This window comes from Microcaecilia unicolor, chromosome 4, assembly GCF_901765095.1.
Source record: "Microcaecilia unicolor chromosome 4, aMicUni1.1, whole genome shotgun sequence".
NCBI lineage: Eukaryota > Metazoa > Chordata > Amphibia > Gymnophiona > Siphonopidae > Microcaecilia > Microcaecilia unicolor.
The window spans coordinates 55,277,797-55,300,125 of record NC_044034.1 but is presented as its reverse complement, the minus strand read 5'-3'; the positions used below and the strand labels follow the sequence as shown (position 1 = coordinate 55,300,125).

Genomic DNA, 22,329 nt, shown 5'->3' with positions numbered 1-22,329 from the left:
CCTATGCAATATTTGATGTTAGGAAAACCCTGGTGTGGAAAATAAAGGTGCAAACTTTGACAAAGTCTTCAGGGCTTCAGTTTCTCTCAGTTTGGAAGCACTTTGATTCCAAAATGTACTACATTCTGTAAAAATAAAAGGGTGACATGAAAAAATTGTCTTTGTGTTAATAATTGGATTTTGTTTTACAGTTGTTGGGTTGTTGTTTTTTTTTTACATCCCCAAATTGTAATTTAGCTAAATCCCTGCCATACTTTCTAGTGTCTCCTTGATCCTTTTCATGCCAGTGTAATATTGCATAGTGTGTGTGTGTTGAGCTCTGAGATCTGTGATGGAAACGCGTTTTCTGAATGCCTCTAGCATATGCTTTTCTGCAGTTTTTTGACAGATGGTTTCCAGGCTCCTTGCTGCTCTTTCTTCCCAGCATTTTTAGGTTATTATGTTATCATGCTGTGGGTGTCGCATGGAATGCTGCACTTGGTTGCCTTTGCTCCAGGTTCTGCCGTGCTGTGAAACATATAAATCCTGACTCTGGGAGTCTGAGAGAGCTTTGAGAAAGACATCGATGCAGCCATGCCGGCAGTGTTCTGCTGAGTCTGAGACAGCTGTTTCTTACAAGCTGTCTCCGACATCATTCCAGCAAGCCACTGGTTTCTGATGCAAAGGTGCAATAACCCGCACTGCCAGCATTCTAGTCTTTGGAAACGTCTTTGCCTCTAGCTGGCACACGTGCATTCCAATCTGCTGATTCACCCTGAGCGCAGCGTTGTATCAAATCTGAGCTCCATCTGCACTTGAGGTTCGAAACTGCTAATAACCGTGTTAATCTGGAACTGAAAACAAGGACATAATTGATTCACCTAAACAGATGTAAGTCAGGTAGTTCCAAATTCAGATCTGGGTTCTTAAACCAAATTGTAAAAAGTTTACCCATCCCCCAACTTATAAATCGCTATTTCGTTTTCCCTCATATAGCCAAATGCATGTGGAGGAAAATGGGTATATGTCTATAATGAATTTTTTTATTAACATATTGTACTGTATTATGATGGACAAATTTTGAGATGAATGAAGGTGATGCAATTGAAGCTAACCAAAGCAAAGAATGTTGGGACCAGGCTTAAACATTGTAAAATGAGACTGTTGTGTTTTATTTATTTATTTAGTTAGTTTATTTGTTTGTTTGTTTGTTTTTGCATTTGTACCCCACCTTATCCCACCTCTTTGCAGGCGCAAAGTGGCTTACAATACATCATGAGTAGTGGAAGAATGTTAGTAAATGAACATTTAGTATTGCAGGGTTTTGGTCGACATGATGATAATAAAACAAAGTAATAGTATACAAGCAGATATTAAGAGACAGTTCTGAATATAGGTGGGCGAGTTGTGCTTATTCACATTGGTTGAGCTTTGTGGTACGCTTTATTAAAGAGTTGGGTCTTCAGTAATGAGCGGAAGTTCATTCTTTCGTAGATCGATTTCAAGTTGCGCGGCAGTGCGTTGCATAACTGCGTGCTCAGGTAGGTAAAGTTTGACACATGCATTAGTTTGTATTTCATTCCTTTGCAGCTGGGGAAGTGCAGATCAAGGAATCTGTTGGACTTAAAAGTGAAATGTGAGCTTATTCAGCATAGGAAGACTGTACTAGCTCACTGAATTTGGAGAAGTTATCCTAGTGAGAAGTTTTGAGAGCTTGTCTGGAGAGACGAGTTTAACAACAGGCTGCGGAGTCACGAGATGTAGAGGCTAGGTCAGCAGAAGAATCTAGAAACTAGCAGGGCAGAACTGGGGGAGGGAGAGAGAGGAGGCTGGGGGCAAAGTTAAGGCTACTGCAGATCGGCAAGTTTGGTTTTAAAATGTTGTTCCCACCAAGAACTCAGGGACAGGATTGGCTTGCCAGTGCAAATATATCTAAGCCGGCCTCCTCAGAGGTGCATGGTTCTTTCCTGCTCCTCAGAGATGGCTTGTGGACAGCTCTAGTTGGTGCACAGATCATCTCCAGCAAGACCATCTGTGAGCAGGATTTCGATGTCCAGTGGTCCTGCAGTCTCACAACCACCCTTAATGACCCATACACGTGGTTTGGGGTTAGTGAGCATGCTGGAACTCTGCATCGATGCAGACTGGACCTGGCCATGGAGCTATGAATGAAGGTGTTGCATCTACATCTGGACTTCATGTATCAGGAACTGGGGCAACTCTATCAGATAACGAGTCTGTGGGGGGCTCTGGGGATTTGGGAGGTGCTAAGAAAAAGAGAAGAGGGAAAGGCAAGAGGCCTAGTTCATTATCTTCTTCCTTCTAGTTCTTTTTCATTTTTCTCTTCTTTTTTATTAGAGTCCTCCACTCATGGAGGTTTAAAGAAGTCAGGGGATGAAAAGTAGAGGGGAGTACTGGCCTTAGTGGCCTTATCAGAGTTGTGGGAGAAGTTTCCATGCTCACTGTGTAGGAAGACTAGGAAGAGGCTATGTATTGATGTATTTAAAGTCATGGAGGGTAGGCTCAAGAGGAAAGACAAGAAGTCCAAAGTGGAGGGTCATATTAAGGAATCTAAAAAAAGTCTCTAGGAATATCATAAACTGAGTGTGATCCTTTTTGTGGCTAGCAAGTGTGTGTGGGGGGGGGGGGGGGCATAACGATCCAGGACAATATGGCGTATTATTGGCTTATGCTAATACCGTGCTCAATAAGTATCAGGATTTTTGTGGATGGCTTTGGCTGAACTACAATGAAGCATCTGATATCATACCTAGTCCACAACACTTTGCAACCAAAAAGCGGGCTTATAGCTTGTTGAAAATCAAGAGACAGATAGGGTTATGGTTGGTAGCCAGGGGGCTATAGCTACGACAATGATTGGATCAATCCCCAGTGTACAGAATTGTTTGGTAGGGATGAGGTTCATCTGTTTGCTGTGGGGATGGACCTTTCTCTGAATGATTTGCAGGACTTAATGAATGTTTTATTATTGCATTTGTTCCTTAGACCACAGTTTCATGCTATTTTGGTGGGTAGCAGCCATGGAAGTTTAAACACTGACCCCTTGTGGTGGATATCAGAGCTATGGGGCTTTTGGCTCATCGGGGGATGAGCGATGAACAGAAATATAGCTTTAAGATTAGTTGGTCAGCAGGGTCAAGTGATCCAGGAGAAATGATGGACAAGTAGGTCCGTGCCGTATCCTTAAGTCCTAGCTAACTATGGCAGGGCAGATGAACAGAGAATATCTGCAGCAGCAAAACTGGAGGAGATGAAGGCTCAGCTGTCAAGGCGAGCAGCGTGGGTTAAATAATTTCCCAAATTATGTAGCTTGAGCGAAGAACTTGTTTTTGTTGTATGTTATAAATTTTGGCAAATAAACAAAGTTGTGGTCTCTGGTTACTTCCAGTGTGGAATTGTTTTTTTTTATTATATGAATGTAATATTATTGCAAGTGTGGGAATGATTGTTGGGGGGGCACCAAGGAGGGACGATCCCAGCTCCATTGATTAATAGCACATTACCTCCTGCAATGCTTCAGTGGATGAAACTGCAGTTTTCAAAATGCTGGATATCTGGCTCACGGTAAAGGTAATCACTGCATAAAGGACTACTGCTCTTTCCTATAATTGTGTTAGCTCTTTTTCCTACTTTAAAAGTTTTGGAGGTCAATATTCATCTGGCAGTAGTAAATGTTTTGCTGGCCGGCAGTGGCATTATTCACGGATATTCAATGCTGGGCCATGGCATTGAATATCTACTTTTGCATTGAACATCCAGTTTATGAGGAACTGGCTAACACATAGCTGGTTAAGTTGATATTCACCACTTAACCAGCCTTAGGTTGCCGCATAAAGATAGGACTGTGATTTCTGTGGTTACATTTCTGTGGTTACCCTGGCTGGCTGAATATCTGAACTTAACCAGCCAAATGCTGACTCCGCCCTGAGAACACCCCCAAAAATAGCTGGCTTTCACTTAGCCGCTAACCACTAATTTTCAGCAACAATAACCAGTTAAGTGCTACTAAAAATGAGTGGATAGCCCTGAACAAGCGATCTAACCAGTCAGCTGCTGTTTCTGGCTGATTAATTTGCTTTGAATATTGATGCTACTTGTCTATATAAATAAGCAATTTAAAAATAAAAAATTGGATTTTCAACTGGTGTGTTGCCTGAATTAATTTAAGTACCAGCACTGGCACCTAACTTAACAACATAAGAGTACATAAGAACACAAGAGTAGCCATACTAGGTCAGACCAATGGTCCATCTATCCCAATTTCCTGTTTTTCAAACAGTAGCCAAGGCAGGTCACAAGTACCTGTCAGAAACCCAAATCATAGCAGCACTCCATACTACAAATCCCAGGGCAAACAGTTGCTTCCCATCTCTGTCTCAATAGCAAACTATGGACTTTTCCTCCAGGAATTTATCCAAACTTTTTGTAAACCGAGATACGTTAACCACTGTTACTACATCCTCTGGCAGAGTTCCAGAGCTTAACTATTCGTTGAGTGAACAAATATTTCCTCCTATTTGTTTTAAAAGCATTTCCAGGTCACTTCCTTGAGTGTCCCCTAGTCTTTGTACTTTTGGAACAAGTAAAAAATTGATTTACTTCTACTCATTCTACACCACTCAGGATTTTCTAGACCTCAATCATATCTCCTCTCGTCCTTCTCTTTTCCAAGCTGAAGAGCCCTAACCTCTTTAGCCTTTCCTCATATGAGAGGAGTTCCATCCCCTTTATCATTTTGGTCACTCTTTTTTGAATCTTTTCTAATTCCGCTATATCTTTTTTGAGATACGGCGACCAGAACTGAACGCAATACTCAAGGTGCGGATGCACCATGGAGCGATACAAAGGCATTATAGTATTTTGGGGGCATTTTATTGGACTGCTGTAAATTTTGTACTTACTGCACATTCAATGCAAGAATTGATGTGCAGTAAGTACAAAGGCTGTGCAGTAAATGAAGGGGGTGTGTCCTGCATTTGCATGGCATTTACCACACAGGGTAGTAGGTTACCGCGGAGGCACCGCATTACCTGGAGTGATGGATAACGCAGGAGGACAACAGTGTAACATGAAAAGCTTAGGGTAGATATGTAAAGTGAGTTGCATGGTTAGAAACAGTTTCTGGCTATTTAAGGTTCTTCTCCAGGGCTAACCAGACATATTCAGCAGAACTTAACTGGACAGTACCCCTGAAAATGCCCACTTAGCACCTAAGCCGGAACTGGCTATTTTGTAACTGATCCTGGGGTGGAGTAGGTACTTAGGGGCCCTTTTACTAAGCTGTGCAAGCATCTACGCGTGCCCAACGCATGCCAAAATGGAGTTACTGCCCGGTTACCGCATGGCTCTTGCGGTAATTTCATTTTTGGCATGCATCCGCTACGCGCGGCTGAAAAATAATTTTCATTTTCAGACACATGCAGGTCATTATCGCCCGGTTACCGTGTGAGGCTTTACCGCTCGGTCAATGGCTGACGGTAAGGACGCAGACCCAAAATGGACGCGTGGCAATTTTGATTTTGCCGCACGTCCATTTTCGGCAAAATTTTTTAAAAGGCCTTTTTTACAGGCGCACTGAAAAATGGATCGGAGCGTGCTCAAAACCCACGCCTACACTACCGCAAGCCATTTTTCAGTGCACCTTAGTAAAAGGACCCCTAAGCTGGTTAAATGCTTGGCTAGGACAACTGCATAAATAGGACTGCATAAAATACAGACCTGAATATCAGCTGAACATTGTGCTTAACTGGCTATGGTTTTGCCACCTGCATATAGCCAGAAATTCAATGCTGGAGCTCAGACATAACCCGGCATTGAATTTCAGGGAATAGTGCCAGTGGCAGTCAGGAAAACGCCGAGTGCCACTGGCTGAATATCTAAACTCTTATGTTTGAAGGTAAACCCAGAATTACAAATTTGTTAATTTTCCAATCTTTTCCTGTTTTTGTCCAGGGTTCTGTGGTTATTCTATCTTTCCATACCCTTATGTGAACATGGTAGGACCAGGCAATCTTCAGTGCAGTTCTTGGACCCGATTCAGTGAACTCTCACACTTCTGAACAGATGTTGACCATATTTCTCTTTTAGAGTCCTCTGTTTTACCCCATTTATGGCCTTATGAATAAATAAATAAATGGAATATAGTTTTTGCCTAGCCCATTAAGCCAACATGAAATAGATCATGAGTTTGAAAGTTCACAAACCCCTCAGCCTCTGATCATATGACTTTAGAGACAACATTCCTTACTCTTTTTAACTTTATGTAATTCCTTAATCTCTTCACTGCAGTACCCTTTTTTTTATTACATCCTCAAGTCATAGGTCCTGTATTCCAAGCATTTTTTTTTCATTACAGCTGTTAAATGATATGAAAAAAAAAAGGAATTCTGCTCTTGGATCTTACTTAAAGGAAGGGTCTGATTCTTGAGTATACATGTGACTGTACTTTTCAACTCATACAAAGATACCTATCTTCCCCACCCTTGCTGATTACAGTTTGTCCTGCCCTCTTGTGGATCTGTCCACACAGGATCATTCCTGAGCTAGTTCTGAAACTATAAAACATTATCAGGATTGTTAGTGTCTGTTCAGATTCACAAATGATTTGGTTGTTTCATTTGCAGCAACATTTTTGCAATTCATGTTTGTTACGCTGGTTGCTGGCGGGTGGCTCTTGGGGATCCCTTAGGAAAAGGAGGAGTTAGTGGTTACTGAGCAAGGGCAGACTAGATGGACCATTTGGCCCTTATCTGCCATCATGATTCTATTTGATAATTGTGTCACTGTAGAACTTCTTGTTTCTATTATGTATTTTATGATCTGGCCTTTTGTGATTGTCCAGGTGTTCTAATTTCCCGATACTATTGGAAACCTACAAAACTGGTTCCAGTTTTTCATATAAGTCTGTCATGTACTCTGTGTTATGTTTCTGTTAGAATTCTGCTAGTCAGATAGAGGAATGCTTGGAACCACTCCTGATTGGTCCATCAGGGGCTGAGCTGATGTCAGTCTGATCTATTTAAGCTCACCTCTCCTGTCAACCCCGGCTTTGGCGTTTTCTCCAATTCTTCTGAAGCCTTACCTTTGCTCTATCTGAGCTATTAGCTCTGTGCTTGTGTGGAGTTGTTACTCCTTTCCTCTCTGTCTGCTGCCTGCGTGTGTCTAATTACCTCTCTTACTACACCTGGGTTTCTCTGTTTGCTCTGGTGCTGTGTGGTGAGTTCCTCCTCGTTCTGTTCCAGTTCGTTTGTTTTGCTTCCCTTCCTTCAGAGTTCCCTTTCTGCCGTGTTTGTTTTCTGCTTGACAGGTCCTGCCCGTTGTTTCTTTCCATGGGGGCTATTTGTTTGTTTTTCATTGTACTCCCGATTAACCCTAACCCCTTGTCTGCAGTGTTCCCTGCCTCTGGTTGCTGTCTGTGTGCTGAGCTTGGTTTAACCCTTTGTCTGCAAAGCTTCTCTGGGTCTGGCATTTATCTGTTTACTGCAGTCTTCCCTTTGTGACTGTTTCAGTCCTTTCTTTGCTGTACTACCTCCTGTACTGTCCCTTTCTGTGCTGGTGTGTGTGTTAGGCTTCACACTCCATTTTGCGGGCTTTTCCCTTCCCTGTTTGCTGAGGGTCTCTGCCTACAGTATCTTATATTTCAGTCCTTCACTTTCTTTGTGTATGGTGGGCTACGGCTTGACATGTTTCTGTGTATGCTTCCCTTTCTCCTTGATTACCAGCACCGAGGATGTTGCTGGTGCTCCGGTCCCCGTGGGGGACCCCTCATTTAGTCTCTTTCTCCCCTGCCCTCCCTAAGTATGAGTCAGTTCCAGTTAGGCTGTGAGGCCCGCATGCTTGAATTCTGAGTGAATCGGTTTCAGATAGGCCGTGAGGCCCACCTGATCGCCCTATCTTCCCTTTTCTGAGGTGCAAGTTGGTTGCTGCGTGTTGTGTACAGGGCTTGGTAGTTGGGGTAGTGTTTAGTGCCTGCTCGGCCCACCCTCGGCCTTGGCCTAACCCCTATACTAGGCCTAGCCGGGGCCCAAGGGCTCACAACCAGACTAACACTCACATGATGCATTACTCAATGTTTCTTTTGCCTGGACTGACCAAACCTCCACTGGGCTTGGTAATAATCTGCATCTGATGCTGGTATCCTAAGGCAACTGCTTAAAACTTGAAAACAGCATCATTGTTTTATTGTGTAGATCAGATTTTGTGGTAAAGGTCATGTTGAGTTGGGGACAGTTTGTAGGAATGTGCAGAGGCAAAAAAAAAGTTGGTTTGTTTCTTGAATGTTTGGAAATTTTGGAAATTTGGAGTTTTATGTTTGTTCCACACATTTAGTTTAATAAAACATTTGTAACACATTATCTGAACTTTTTCATATTTGCCAAATTGATTGAATGTGCATTAATTCATAGGTTAATGTACACTAAGAGCCAGATTCTACTTATGGCACCAAAAAATAATCAGTATCAGAAAAAAACATGCTTAGAGCTATTCTGTAAACCTCGTCTAAAGTTAGGCATGGTTTATAAAACACATGCAGCAGCCATCCCGTGACTAAAATGTAGGTGCAGCCATTTACACCAACTAAAACCTGGTGTAAATGCCCACGTATTATTTAGGCACAGATCAGGCATATTCTGTAATAGTGTGAGTAATTTTCAAGAATGCCCACAACCTGCCCATGCCCCTCCCATGGCCACGCCCCCTTTGTGATCCACACATTAGAATTTATGTGCACCACTTTACAGAATACGCTTAGAAAGTTGTGTGCATAAATTCTAATTAGTGCCAATTAATGTTGATAATTGCTTGTTAGTGGCCAATTATCAGCACTGATTAGCTTGTTAAACAATTAATTTGCACAAACAAATCGGCTACGCTTGCTGGTTTGCACGAGCAACTTTAGTCACCGTTTATAGAATCTGGAGGTAAATAAATGCACTAAGGGGGAAAGTTATGAACATGGACCTACCATTATGAAGGGTTATTTTACCACAAGTCATGCTACTGTAGCACAGGGTCCCATTTTATTCGATGGGAGTCCATGTTAATAGCTACCCCCTACATAAACCAAATACATGCTCATGAATGCATGTCCCTAATAATTTAACTATACTGCCGAATTTCTTCAAAAATGCAGTAAATAAATCCCAATAAATAAATAACTCAATGTACTACTACTGCTAATCATTTCTATAGCGCTACTAGACGTGCGCAACACTGTACACATTATATACAGGTACTTTCTCTGTCCCTAGGGGGCTCACAATCTAAGTTTTTTCTTCCTGGGACAATGGAGGGTTAAGTGACTTGCCCAAGGTCACAAGGAACTGCAGTGGGAATCGAATCCAGGTTGCCAGGATCAAAGCCCATTGCACTAACCTATTAATGTAAACCATTTATAATTTGTGGTATACCAAAGGTGAACTATGAGCTATGAACTAATTTGTGAAATACCAGTTTATGTACCAGGTTTACTATAACAAAACACCTTGAGGATTAGCTATGACTTAAAGCATGCTAATATTAATGATATTAACACAGAAGATAATGGAATTGGATAAAGGTTTTATTGAAGTAAGTATCCAACATGGCCACGTTTCACTCTTGGGCTGTGTCAGGGATAAAGGCACATCACAAGAGTAAAACAATACACATATAACATAAAACATTCATAGAGGTAAAAAAGAAAACAACATTTTTTACATAAATCAATGAATAAGAAATAAGCCAATACAAAAATAAATTTTAGGGCTGCATGTCGATTAAAATTTTGATCGTGATTAATCACACAATTAAAGGTATGCCCTCCCCCCCCCCACACACACACTGCAGCTCCTTGTGACTCAGGGCAAGTCACTTAACCCTCCATTGCCCAGAGTCAGAAGCAGCCATAGCAGGGGCAATATAATAACATATCTTTAATCATGCAATTAATCACAATTGCAAATTTTAATCAAAATGCAGCCCTAAAATAAAGAATAAAAAAATAATGAAAAGATAGGAAATGCAAAGTACAAATTGAAAAATTACAAATTAAAGAATCTAAAACAGCATGCAGAATAGCTATAAACAGCCTTACAGTTTCACAACCTACTTCAGAAAAGCAAACTTAAAAATAATGAATCATATAAATATCTTACCAAATTAAAAGATTAGCAAATGTGGAGATGACATTTTTTAGGACCACCCACTATGGTCTCGGGCCCACCCTAAATCAGCCATCTGGCTATGCCACTGGCAGTGGGACCAAGGAAAGGAACAGACGTGTTTGTTTTCTGCACCACTAGATCACAATGGTCTTCCATTGCTCCTGTACATATAGTAACTACAGGTTTGAAGGTGGGTTTTGAAAAGGAACTGCTACAGAGTTTACCTGTCAGGATTCTCCAGCTGTCTGGTGCGTGCAGCGGGAAGGCTATTCCTGCATGATGTGCTGCTGCAACATATAGGAGAAAATAGATGCAGGAATTTCTAAATGAAAGTCCCTTAGTGTACCTCCAATGGCCAGCCCTGGCCCCACCCTTAGCACCCTCTCTTTTGCTTACAGTGGGATAAATGTGCTGTCAGTGGTACTTATGCTTTTCCCTGCAGTGAACCCTGAGGAATGTTCAAAGGAGGATTCTATTGGCATAGGCACCCCATATAAGAAGCTTGGGGAAGCTAAGCCTCCCCAGCCCAACCGTGACCTTCCCCTGCTGCCCCCACAAGCATTAGAGCCGACTCTGGGTGCTTGAGCACCCCCAATATTCAGAAAAATTCCTTGTGTTCAGGGAGGCGTCATTTCCATTGGGCTTAGCACCCCCAATAATTTTGAAAAGTTGGCTCCTATGCCCACAAGCACAAGGCTGGTGCAGTGCTGCAGCCAGGCAGCTCTCCGATGGTCCATCCTTCCTTCCCGCTCTCAGCTCCCTGACTGGCAGCCCTCCTCCTCCCCCCTCCCTCCTCCTCCCCCCCCCCATGCGTATGTGTGTGTGTTTTAACCCTTTTACTTTCCGTGGCAGCCTCTGGCTTCAGCTTCTCCCCTCTTCACACAGTGTCCCGCCTTCTGCGATGATGCATTTCCTGTTTCCGCGAGGGCGGGACACTGTGTGAAGAGGGAAGGGAGAAGCTGGAGGCGAGCCTGCAGTGCCTTCTTCTTTACTGATGTCACTGCCACGGAGAGTAAAAGGGTTAAACGCTGGGGGGGGGTGACAGGAAGGAACAGAGAGGAGGGCTGTCGGGGAGCTGAGGGAGGGCAGGGAGAATTGCTGGACATGGAGGGGAGGGCAGGGCAGGGGGAGAGAACAGATTGCTGGACATGGAGAGGAGGAGAGGGCAGGGGGAGAGATCGCTGGACATGGAGAGAAGGGGAGGGCAGGGGAGAGAAGAGATCGCTGAACATGGAGGGGAGGGCAGGGAGAGAGAAGAGATCGCTGGAGAGGAGGGGGGCAGGGGAGAGAGGAGAATTGCTGGCCATGGATGGATGAAGGGGCAGGGGAGAAAGGAAATTTGCTGGAGATGGATGGAGGAGAGGGCAGGGGAGAATGGAGAGTTGCTGGACATGGATGGATGGATGGGAGGGCAGGGGAGAGAGGGGAATTGCTGAACATGGATAGATGAATGGGGTTAGGGGAGAGAGGAAATTTGCTGGATATGGGTGGATGGAGGAGAGGGCAGGGGAGAATGGAGAGTTCCTGGACATGGATGGAGGGGGGGCAGGGGAGAGAGGAGAATTGCTGGACATGGGTAGATGGAGGGGGCAGGGGAGAGAGGAAATTTGCAGAATATGGATGGATGGAGGAGAGGGCAGGATAGAATGGAGAGTTGCTGGACATGGATGGATGGTGGGGAGGGCAGAGGAGAGGAGAATTGATGGACATGGATGGATGAATGGGGCAGGGGAGAGAGGAAATTTGCAGGATATGGGTGGATGGAGGAGAGGGCAGGGGAGAATGGAGAGTTCCTGGACATGGATGGAGGGGAGGGGAGGGGTGGGCAGGGGAGAGAGGAGAATTGCTGGACATGGATGGATGGAGGGGAGGGAAGTCAGGAAGGAGATGCACATGGATAGAGGGGAGGGAAAAGAGGAGAAATGCTGGACATGGATGGAGTGGATGGCAGGGAAGAGAGGAGAAATGTTGGACAAGGATGGAGGGAAGGAAAGACAAAGGAAAGAGATGCACATGGATGGAGGGGAGGGGAGTGAGGAGAAATGCTGGATATGGATGGAGGGTAAATTGCTGAATTTAAGGGCTGCATTGGAACACTTTGAGGGCAGATGTTGAAACTGGAGAAAGGAAAGGGACAGGACTACAGATGGTAGACAGAACACATAAGGACACAGAAGGATGGTGGACATGGTAAGAGAAAAAATATCAAATGGAAAGAAGACACTGCATAAAACAGAAGACACTGGGACCAAAGCTAATAGAAAAATTAAATGCTCAGACAGCAAAGGTAGAAAACATTTTTTTATTCCGAATGTATTAATTGGAATATGTCAACTTTTGGAAATGTGCATCTGTGATATTTTGCATGTAAGTTTCAATTTTTCTAGTATTGCTGCATGCTGAGTCTGACTTCTTGAGTTCAGTAATTTGCCTTCATATCTGTCTTGTCATGTGTTTTTCATGTGTGATCAAGATGCAGTATTCTGCTAGCGTGTAGCATTTGCAGCCTTTTTTGTTTCACTAGGTAGTGTACTGGTGTTTTAGAGCCCGTTGTAATTATAGTGCTGCCTTTCCACGCATAAGGTTGTAGCTCGTCCTGTCCTTGGAATTAGTGCTGTTATGGTTTGGTAAGGTTATGAGTGTGTTTTTGCACAAGTTTGTATATAGTGTTTTGCAGTGGAGAGATTGTGTGTTGGCCTTACTGAGGTGTCACCAAAACATCAGAAAGGGTGTAGAGCCTAAATCATGACACACTACCTCTTGAAGGATCTACATATGGTCGTTAATAAAAGGAGCTCATTGTGAACACTATCCACCCTATAAGGGTGTTTTGTGGGTCTACATGAGAATTGTGATATGATCCCTTGTTTCATATTGTTGATGGTCTGCATTTTCCATATGGGTGGTATATTGGTGTATTAGGGTCTACCCAATGTAATATTTATGGTACAGTAAGGTTCTGAGTGTGTTTTTGCACAAAGTTGTGCATAGTGTTTTGCAGTTGAGCGATTGTGGTTAGTATATGCTTTGAACAACCACTTTATTCTTTGGCATATGATACATATCTAATATCTGAATTTAATAAAAAGTATTAATTTTGACTATTTTATTTTTACTTATTTTTTTTCTGTGTGTTGTCAGACAATTATGGATGTAAGCTCTACCCCTAACCCCACCCCCCTTTAGCCTCCCCAAACAGTTGGGCCACTGACCGCCTATGTCTATTGGTAAACATGCATCTATTTATTTTTTTTTTAGGATTTATTTACCGCCTTTTTGAAGGAGTTCACTCAAGGCAGTGTACAGTAAGAATAGATCAAACATGAGCAATAGGCAATTACAGCAGTAAAAATATTCGAAAACAATACAAAGAATGGCATGGTATACTAGCAATGTCAACACAATATGTAATAGAACATTATAATTGGTAGTGAAGGGTAAGGCAAAGTTGTAACATATAGATGAGTAAGAAAGTAGGAAGAATTAGAAAGTAAGGTGACTGATTTGAGGAAAGTTGCACATGGAGAAGTGGATAAACATGTCCCGCTGCAGTATGTGCAGCCCGAGTCACTCCTTGTGTGTGTGAGTGAGACTAATAAGTTAGCTGCTTCTTCCATTAAAAACTTGGTTGACAAGCCAATCTTTCACCTGCTTCCTGAAGTAGAGATAGTCTTGTGTTAAGCAGAGCCTTTCAGGGTGTAGGGGCTACTCCGGAGAAGGCTCGCTGGTGGGTATCACATCGTGTAATGTCTTTTGGAGAGGGTGTAGTTAGTGAAAGTCCTTGGGAGGACCTTAGTGTCCTTGGCGGTGTGTGGAGGATCATCCTATTCTTTAGATACTCAGGGCCATTTCCTTTCAGGGCCTTGAAGATCAGACATAGAGTTTTAAATTTAGCCCTGTATTCTACTGGTAGTCAATGAAGCAAAAATGGTGTGATGTGGTCACATCGTTTGCAACCTATGAGTCTTGCTGCTGCATTCTGAATCAACTGGAGCTGGTGCAGGCCCTTTGTAGTCAGACCATTGTATAGTGCATTGCAGTAATCCAGTCTTGATGTATCATAGCATGCAGAACTGGGATAAGTGTAAGGAGAGAGGCACCGTAGCTGTCGCAAATAGTAGAAGCAGCTCTTGAAGGTTGCTTTGATTTGGGGAATCAGAGTAAGTGTTGAATCTAGCTGTATTCCAAGGTTCCTGACTTGTGATTAGAGGGGGAGTTCATACTTCCCAAAAGAGATTTTGATGTCAGGTATGTATCCACTTGTGTTAGGGACCCAGAGAAGCTCGGTTTTACATGGGTTCAGGCAAAGTTTATTGTGTTTGGCCCATTCTTGAATTGATGTTAGACAGGTAATCAGTTTATTCAAGGCTGTAGGTAAGTCAGGTTCAATGGGTATGAGTAGCTGCACATCATCTGCATAGATATAGAACTGAGTGTCCATTCACCGAATCAGCTCAGCTAGTGGCTTAAGGTAGATATTGAACAGAATAGGTAACAGTATTGATCCTTGTGGTACCCCGCAGGTCAGTGTCTATGGTGGTGATGAGTTGTTGCTAAACATTATGGATTGTTGCCTGTCTGATAGACAGGATCTGAATCAGGCAAGTACTGTTCCATTGATACCTGGTTCTGTCAGTTGTGCTACAAAAAGCCCTTTGAACATTATTCCCTTAATGTAATAAAGCTGAAGGACCTCATTTACTAACCTGCATATTAATATTCATCAGTGCAATTTAAAGTATGTTAGTTAATGCAAATGTCAAGTACATTAATGATGTTAACTCATTAATGTATGTTAGTAAATGAGGCATTTTTAAGCAGAAATGTGCATCAACTCAATAGTTTCTTTTAGATAAAAAATACTAAATATTTCTGTAGCTTTGACTTTGATCTGTAAAAATAAATTATTCCCCTAGATATGATAAAAATGAGCAGTTCTCTCTTGGGGCCCATGCTACACTTAGCTTGTAGTTTCTCAAGTTTCTTCAATCTATGATTAAATTGTACTTATATTATACTTAGGCATAATATATCTGTTTAATAGTAGCAAACACAAAGGGATTGATGAATGGGAAGATATGATATTACATAGCATATTAGCACTAAAGAGATTACAGATCCTGATTGCTTAAGAAAAATGAGAAACTAATTTACAGAAATATTCAGAGACTAGGAAGAAATGCACATGGCTATAAAAGGACATAGATATTAGAATTTAAGAGTTAAGCGCTTTCAATATGAAACTTGCGGTTTAATGGGTGATGGTATAACTATTAGATAATTCAGAGAGTCTGGCTATATTAATCACATGGGGATTAGGCTGTGAATTAAAACTGGTAACAAAGTGGATAAGAAATGGGTAGCAATCCTTGCAGCGTAAGGGATGCTAACATAAGGGTATTCACATTCATTGTGAGTGAATACAACTAATAGGTTGTCACAACTGTCAGGAATGGTGAACCCTTGGACCAAAGCCGGAGGTTAGGCAGACAAATCACCAGGAAACAAACATAGCAGGCAAAGGATTAAGCAGACTAAGGGAAGGCAAACAAACAAACAACGAAGCAATGTGCTTACCAGCATCCACAGCTGGAAGGGAAAGGCCAGGCAGATTGAGAGGCAGCAGACACACCTGCATAGCAGTGAGATAATTAGGGACACTGCTGGCTTCTACAGACTCTCAGAATTAACAGACAAGAAGAATTACACACACAGGAAACAGAACAGGGAAAACAGAAAACAGGAACAGAGCTTGGCTAAACACAGAGATTGGCTTAAACATGGAGCTTAACTATAGCAAGTGTCAAAAGCAGGGCTAGACTAAAAGCCAAGGGAAGTCAAACAGATACAGACACCAAGAGCAGGGTGTGGCTCTAGAGCCAGGCCTTCAGGATCAAGGTTCAAAAGCAAACTGACAGAAACAAAACAAAGCATTGAAACACAAGACTCAGAGGAAACACAGCACAGACCTTCAGGAGTAAAACACTGAGGAACAAAGCCAAGCATGGATATGATCTAAACAGGTAACACAAGATTAAGAAACCTCTTGCAAAGGCCATGTAGGAAAGCTCCCTGGGTCCTTATAAAGGAGTGGGCTGATGATGTTACAAGTAGAAAATGAAGCAGAAGCAGGGAGACCAAAGCGAGGCTTGGCTTACAGGAAGAACAACAGGAAATGAAGCAGAAGCAGGGAGACCAAAGCGAGGCTTGGCTTACAGGAAGAACAACAAGAGGAAAAAAGGCAAACTGGAGAGGTCACAGAGCAAGATACAGAGAAACAGTAGGTCTGAACATAAGGGCACAGCCACAACCGTGACATAGGTAAATTTTCCAAAGCTTTAGAAAGGAACTAATCAGGTTAAATGGGAGTTACATATATAGAATGGCTAAAGGAATGCCTATACTTTCACAATATGTGTGCTTTATATATACTAATAAAAAGAAGGGGAAAAGATCTTCCACAAATAATCCATAAAAGAAGCAAAAAAAGTAGAAGGCACCAAGACAAAGTACCAGGAATGCCAAAGGCCCAGTGTATTCAAAACATTCAGGAGACATATACAGAAACCACTTTCAGCAATGTTATTCAAAATATGCTTGACACTGACTATACACTCATTCTGCACCTGGACTAGTTTGCTACACACACTGTAACTTAGATCAGTTCCTTATCTCTTGCTTAACTATACAATGAACTTGCCTTGACGTAAACTAACCATCAAATTATCGCAACTGACTCTGTACCACGTATCTTGTTCCCATCATATATCTGTTCTTGGTCCCTCAGCTATATGGTAAGCCACATTGTAGAAAATCTTTAGCATCATATCTATTTTAGTTGAATGTCCTAATGCTTGCTTGTTAGGTGTATCATTAGTATTATGCTAACATTGTATTATATCTCTGGTATTTGAATTCCAGTGCTGTTAAATGTGTACATTTTTTATACTGTTTCACGATGCTGGACTACAAGGAGGAGACCCTTTCTTGTGTGAGTCCTGATTTTGAATCCCACCCTGGTGTGGCCATATCTTCCCTCGTTTTGTTTAATACCAACTGCTCCTTATTCTGGAAGAATCACACCTTTAAAATTTACTGAGCCCTCATCCAAGATGGTGACTGGAGCAGTTGTGAATTTTTTTTGAGCTCCTGAGCCTCTGTGAATAAGCCAAATGTTTGGAATCTTTCCCTGTGCTGGCAATGGGGAAAAGAAAGGGAAAAACTAAGGCTTTTGCCTCGAGCCTGGTAGAAAATCCCACCACACGTCAGGCTACTCTAGAGAGCTTTGGAGTTCAAACTCAGGGAGAGCCGACACCCGCTTCAATGGGTTCCGCAGTTGTTGAGGCGGTTCGCAGCATCGAGGGAGTTTCACTCAGTCCTCTCTCAAGCGCAGCTTCCCCGCCAGGTTGTCCCTGGGGATTCCAACATCAAATGATAGGCAGGCTACTCAGCCTTCCTCTTTTCTTACCCAGGGCCCTGCTTCCAGAGGGAATGGAGGCTTGAAGAGACCAGCTGTGGTGACAATGAAATCACTGTGGGATGCAATTCAAGGTTTGAACTCTTCCCTTCTGCGAGTTACTAACTCCATTAAGGGAGAGGTTTTGGAGTTAAAACAAACTTAGTCTCAGTCTGGTAAAATTGAAGTGCAATTAAATAAAACTGATTCATTAGAATGTGAAGTTAAACAAATACAGAAGTTTGCCTTAACAGTCATCAGGGAAAGAGATATTCAAGCTTGTAAGCTTGAATATTTAGAAGATCAAGGAAGAAGGAACAACTTTAGATTTCTAAATTTTCCTAAATCAACTCTTATTCCAGCATTGGATATGTTGAAAAAATATTTTTGTGAAATATATAATGGGAATTTCAAGACCTTCACCTGAGCAACCTCAACCTGATTTAAACTGGACTGAGTTTTTGGAAATTTTGTTAGAAGTTATAACGGAACGGACTACCCTTCTGGTGACTTTTGCCTTAGAGCCAGACAGAAATAATATTTTTCGTTCTTACTTCCGTCACATAAATGCTGTTTTGGGGGGATCTAAAGTCCAAGTTTTCCCTGATTTAGCTAGGGATCCGCAAAAAAGAAGGAGAGAATTCTTGGCCTTAAAACCAAAAGTTCTCAACCTAGGTGGGGTATTTGTGTTAAAATTTCCCTGCAGATGTTTAGTGTCTCTACACTTGATTAATTATGTTTTTTTTGACCCAAAGAAACTGCAGGAATTTATTAATTCTAAAGAAGGTGTAAGTGATGTTCCCTTAGTTGCATCCACTAGTTAAACTATGATGTATATTGGCTGCGAGTGTTCGTTTGCTCTCCACTCATTAAGATGTATTTTCCTTTGTTCTTTCTTTTTTCTGGGATCTGGATCCAAACATTAGCAAGAAAAAATTGATGGATAATTTCTATAGAACCATTTTATTCTTTTTTTTTCTAATTTAGTGCAGATATTGCTAATGCATTTATGTTTATTATGTGAATGTATAATTAAAATTCATAAATAAACACAAATCTTTTACTGAGCCCTAGTCTGATAAACAACTAAATTGTACATGGGCTTCTTTGCATTCAGCGCACACTAATCGGTAGTGCTGTATTCTACAAGTTGCATGTGTAAGTGGCAGCCAACCATGGCCTTCACATGTTTCACCCATGCTCTGTCCCACTTGCATTCATACACTATCCAGCTTATTTTCAAAGGAGAAGGACGCCCATCTTCTGACACAAATCGTGAGATGGGCGTCCTTCTCCTAAGGGTGGCCAAATTGGCATAATCGAAAGCCGAATTTGGCCACCTCAACTGCAGTCCGTCGCAGGAGCGGCCAAAGTTTAAGGGGGCGTGTCGGAGGTGTAGCAAAGGTGGGACTGGGGCGTAGTTAACACATGGGCGCTCTCAGACGATAATGGAAAAAAGAAGGGCGGCCCTGACAAGCATTTGACCAGTTTTACTTGGTCCATTTATTTTCAGGACCAAGCCTCAAAAAGGTGCCCGAACTGACCAGATGACCACCGGAGGGAATCGGGGATGACCTCCCCATACTCCCTCAGTGGTCACCAACCCCCTCCCACCCTAAAAAAATAATTAAAAACATTTTTTCCAGCCTCTATGCCAACCTCAAATGTCATACCCAGCTCCAAGACAGCAGTATGCAGGTCCCTGGAGCAGTTTTAGTGGGTGCAGTACACTTCAGGTAGGCGGACCCAGGCCCATCCCCCCTCTACCTGTTACACGTGGTGGTAAATGGGAGCCCTCCAAAACCCACCCAGAACCCACTGTACCCACATGTAGGTGCCCCCCTTTACCCATAAGGACTATGGTAGTGGTGTACAGTTATGGGGAGTGGGTTTTAGGGGGGATTTGGGAGGCTCAGCACCCAAGGGAAGGGAGCTATGTACCTGGGAGCAATTAATGAAGTCCACTGCAGTGCCCCCTAGGGTGCTCAGTTGGTGTCCTGGCATGTGAGGTGGGCCAGTGCACTACAAATGCTGACCCCTCCCACGTCCAAATGCCTTGGATTTGTTCGTTTTTGAGATGGCCGCTCTCGGTTTCCATTATCAGCGAAATCCGAGTTTGCCCATCTCTTATGTCGACCTAAATGTTGGGATTTGGGCAGCCCGGACTGAATTATTGAAACGAAAGATGGGCACCCATCTTTTTCGATAATATGATCTGTTCCGCCCCTTCCCTAGTTTGCCCTTAGAGATGTATGCCCCTTAGAGATGGCCGCCCATGTTTGATTATGCCCCTCCATGCCACTTATGTGTGCTCTTAGGCGATTTTTTACAAAGGCGCACTAGCATTTTTGGCATACGCTAAATGCTAGAGATGCCCATAAGATTATATGGGCATCTGTAGCATTTAGCACATACCTATTTAACGCATACGCAAAAAAACGCTAGCGCACCTTTGTAAAAGGACCCCTTACAGAATAGTGCTTAGGTATTTTGCTGTCTTTGGTCGACCTATACCTTTGCTTTGTAAAAGGAGCCCTTTGTTTGTTGATCATTCTTTAAAATAAAACAAAAACAAGTTAAAAGGTGCGCATACAGTTGACAGGATGATGCCTTTCCCTTCCTTCCATTTGCAGATTCAAGCATATCTGCGATGTAGATTTGGTGGAAGTGTCTTGGTAGGGTAGCAGGGACTATGTGGGTGGTGAGGGAAGTAGAGAATGTCTGTGTGGAGACTGTTCCTGAATATGAAATATGTAATTTGCAAGGTGTATTTTGTATATATGTGTACCTACGGGAACCATGTAGGTGTGTGAATGTGGAGATATCTGGTGAATGTGTGGGGTTTGTGGGAGATGGGGGATTGAGTGGAATTGTGTTTTAGTGGGTGAAGATGTTAGGATGGGGAGTGTTTGTGAGGGTGTGCATGTGAAGGTGTCTTATTGGGAGGTACTGGGTTTTTTTTTTGGGGGGGGGGGTAAGAGGATGTGAGTTGGGATATGTGGTTCTGGCTGCTCTCCCCTTCCTCATACATTCTCTCCATCCCTCCATTTTGCACTCCAACTTTTCCTTATCATTATATGCTCCCACACTCTCCTCCTTCTACTCCATTGCATTCACACCCTACTCTCACGCAGGAGACAACTTTTTCAAAATGATTGGAGTGCTAAACTCAATGAAATTTACCCCTCCCTGGACACAGTCAATGAGTTTGCTCAATTATGGGGGTGTTCAAGCACCTATAGCACCTACAGAGCTGGCTCCTATGCTTATACTCAGTCCCCCTCCCCCTTACACTTTGTCTCTTTCCCCCCTCTCCCCCTCCCTTCCCCAAACTTACTTTCACCATTTTCTACAGCTCAGCCAACTTCTCTTCTTGTACCACTGGGATGTGAGTTCCCACTGACACACTATTTGCATCTTTGTCAAGGCTGGGAAGCTCCACTCTAGCACATCTGCTCTGCTGACACAGCAAGCCTCCTTTTCACAAGCTGCAGGGTTTGGGGTCTCCATGGCATAATGGGGGTAATTCTACAAAACAGGTGTTAACTTTTACACACCTACTATATTATATATGTAAATGAATAGGATTATTTATTGGGATTTATTAACTGCCTTTATGAAGAGATTCATCCAAGGAAATATACTATAGGTACAGCTTGACAAAAAACCTAGGGGGTCTTTTACAAAGACATACTAGAGTTTTTAGTGTGCACTAAAAATAAGCATATTCCTATGGGCATCTCTGTATTTATTTATTTTTATTACATTTGTACCCCGCGCTTTCCCACTCATGGCAGGCTCAATGCGGCTTACACGGGGCAATGGAGGGTTAAGTGACTTGCCCAGAGTCACAAGGAGCTGCCTGTACCTGAAGTGGGAATCGAACTCAGTTCCTCAGGACCAAAGTCCACCACCCTAACCACTAGGCCACTCCTCCACTCATTTGCTAATTATTAGTGCGCACTAAAAAAGCTAGCATGCCTTTGTAAAAGGACCTCTCAAAATTTTGTTAACAGTATCAATAGTGATATAAGTGTAAGCATAAATATAATCAATGAGATAAGCGTGGAGATGGCAAACTGAATTCTTTAGAAATAGGAGTATAGAGGGGCATTTTCAAATGGGGATGCCCATCTCTAAGGGCGTTCATCTCTGAAGATGTCCCCGTGAAGGGGCGGGACATCCCGTATTATCGAAACAAGATGGGCGTCCATCATTCGTTTCGATAATACAGTCAGGGACACCCAAACCTCAACATTTAGGTCATCCTAAGAGATGGTCGACCTAAATGTTGAGATGGTCGACCTTAGCGATGGTTGTCCCCGGTTTTCGGCCATAATGGAAACCAAGGACGCCCATCTCAAAAATGACCAAATCCAAGCCCTTTGGTCATGGGAGGAGCCAGCATTCGTAGTGCACTGGTCTCTCTCACATGCTAGGACCAGTGCACTGGTCCCCCTCACATGCCCTAGGGGGCACTGCAATGGACTTCATAAATTGCTCCCATGGTGCATAGCTCCCTTACCTTGGGTGCTGAGCCCACCCCCCCCCCAAACCCACTACCAACAACTGTACAACACTACCATAGCCCTTAAAGGGTAAAGGGGGGCACCTAGATGTGGGTACAGTGGGTTTTGGAGGGCTCCCATTTACCAGCTCAAGTGTAACAGGTAGGGGGGGATGGGCCTGGGTCTGCCTGTCTGAAGTGCACTGCAGTACCCAGTAAAA

At 42.9% G+C, this 22,329-nt stretch overlaps 1 protein-coding gene across 1 annotated transcript in view; it reads left to right on the top strand.

Moving 5' to 3' along the window:
* The window catches only part of PDGFD (platelet derived growth factor D), a 364,409-nt gene that overhangs the window by 755 nt on the left and 341,325 nt on the right, over window positions 1–22,329 (top strand). The gene's annotated exons all lie outside the window — the stretch shown is intronic.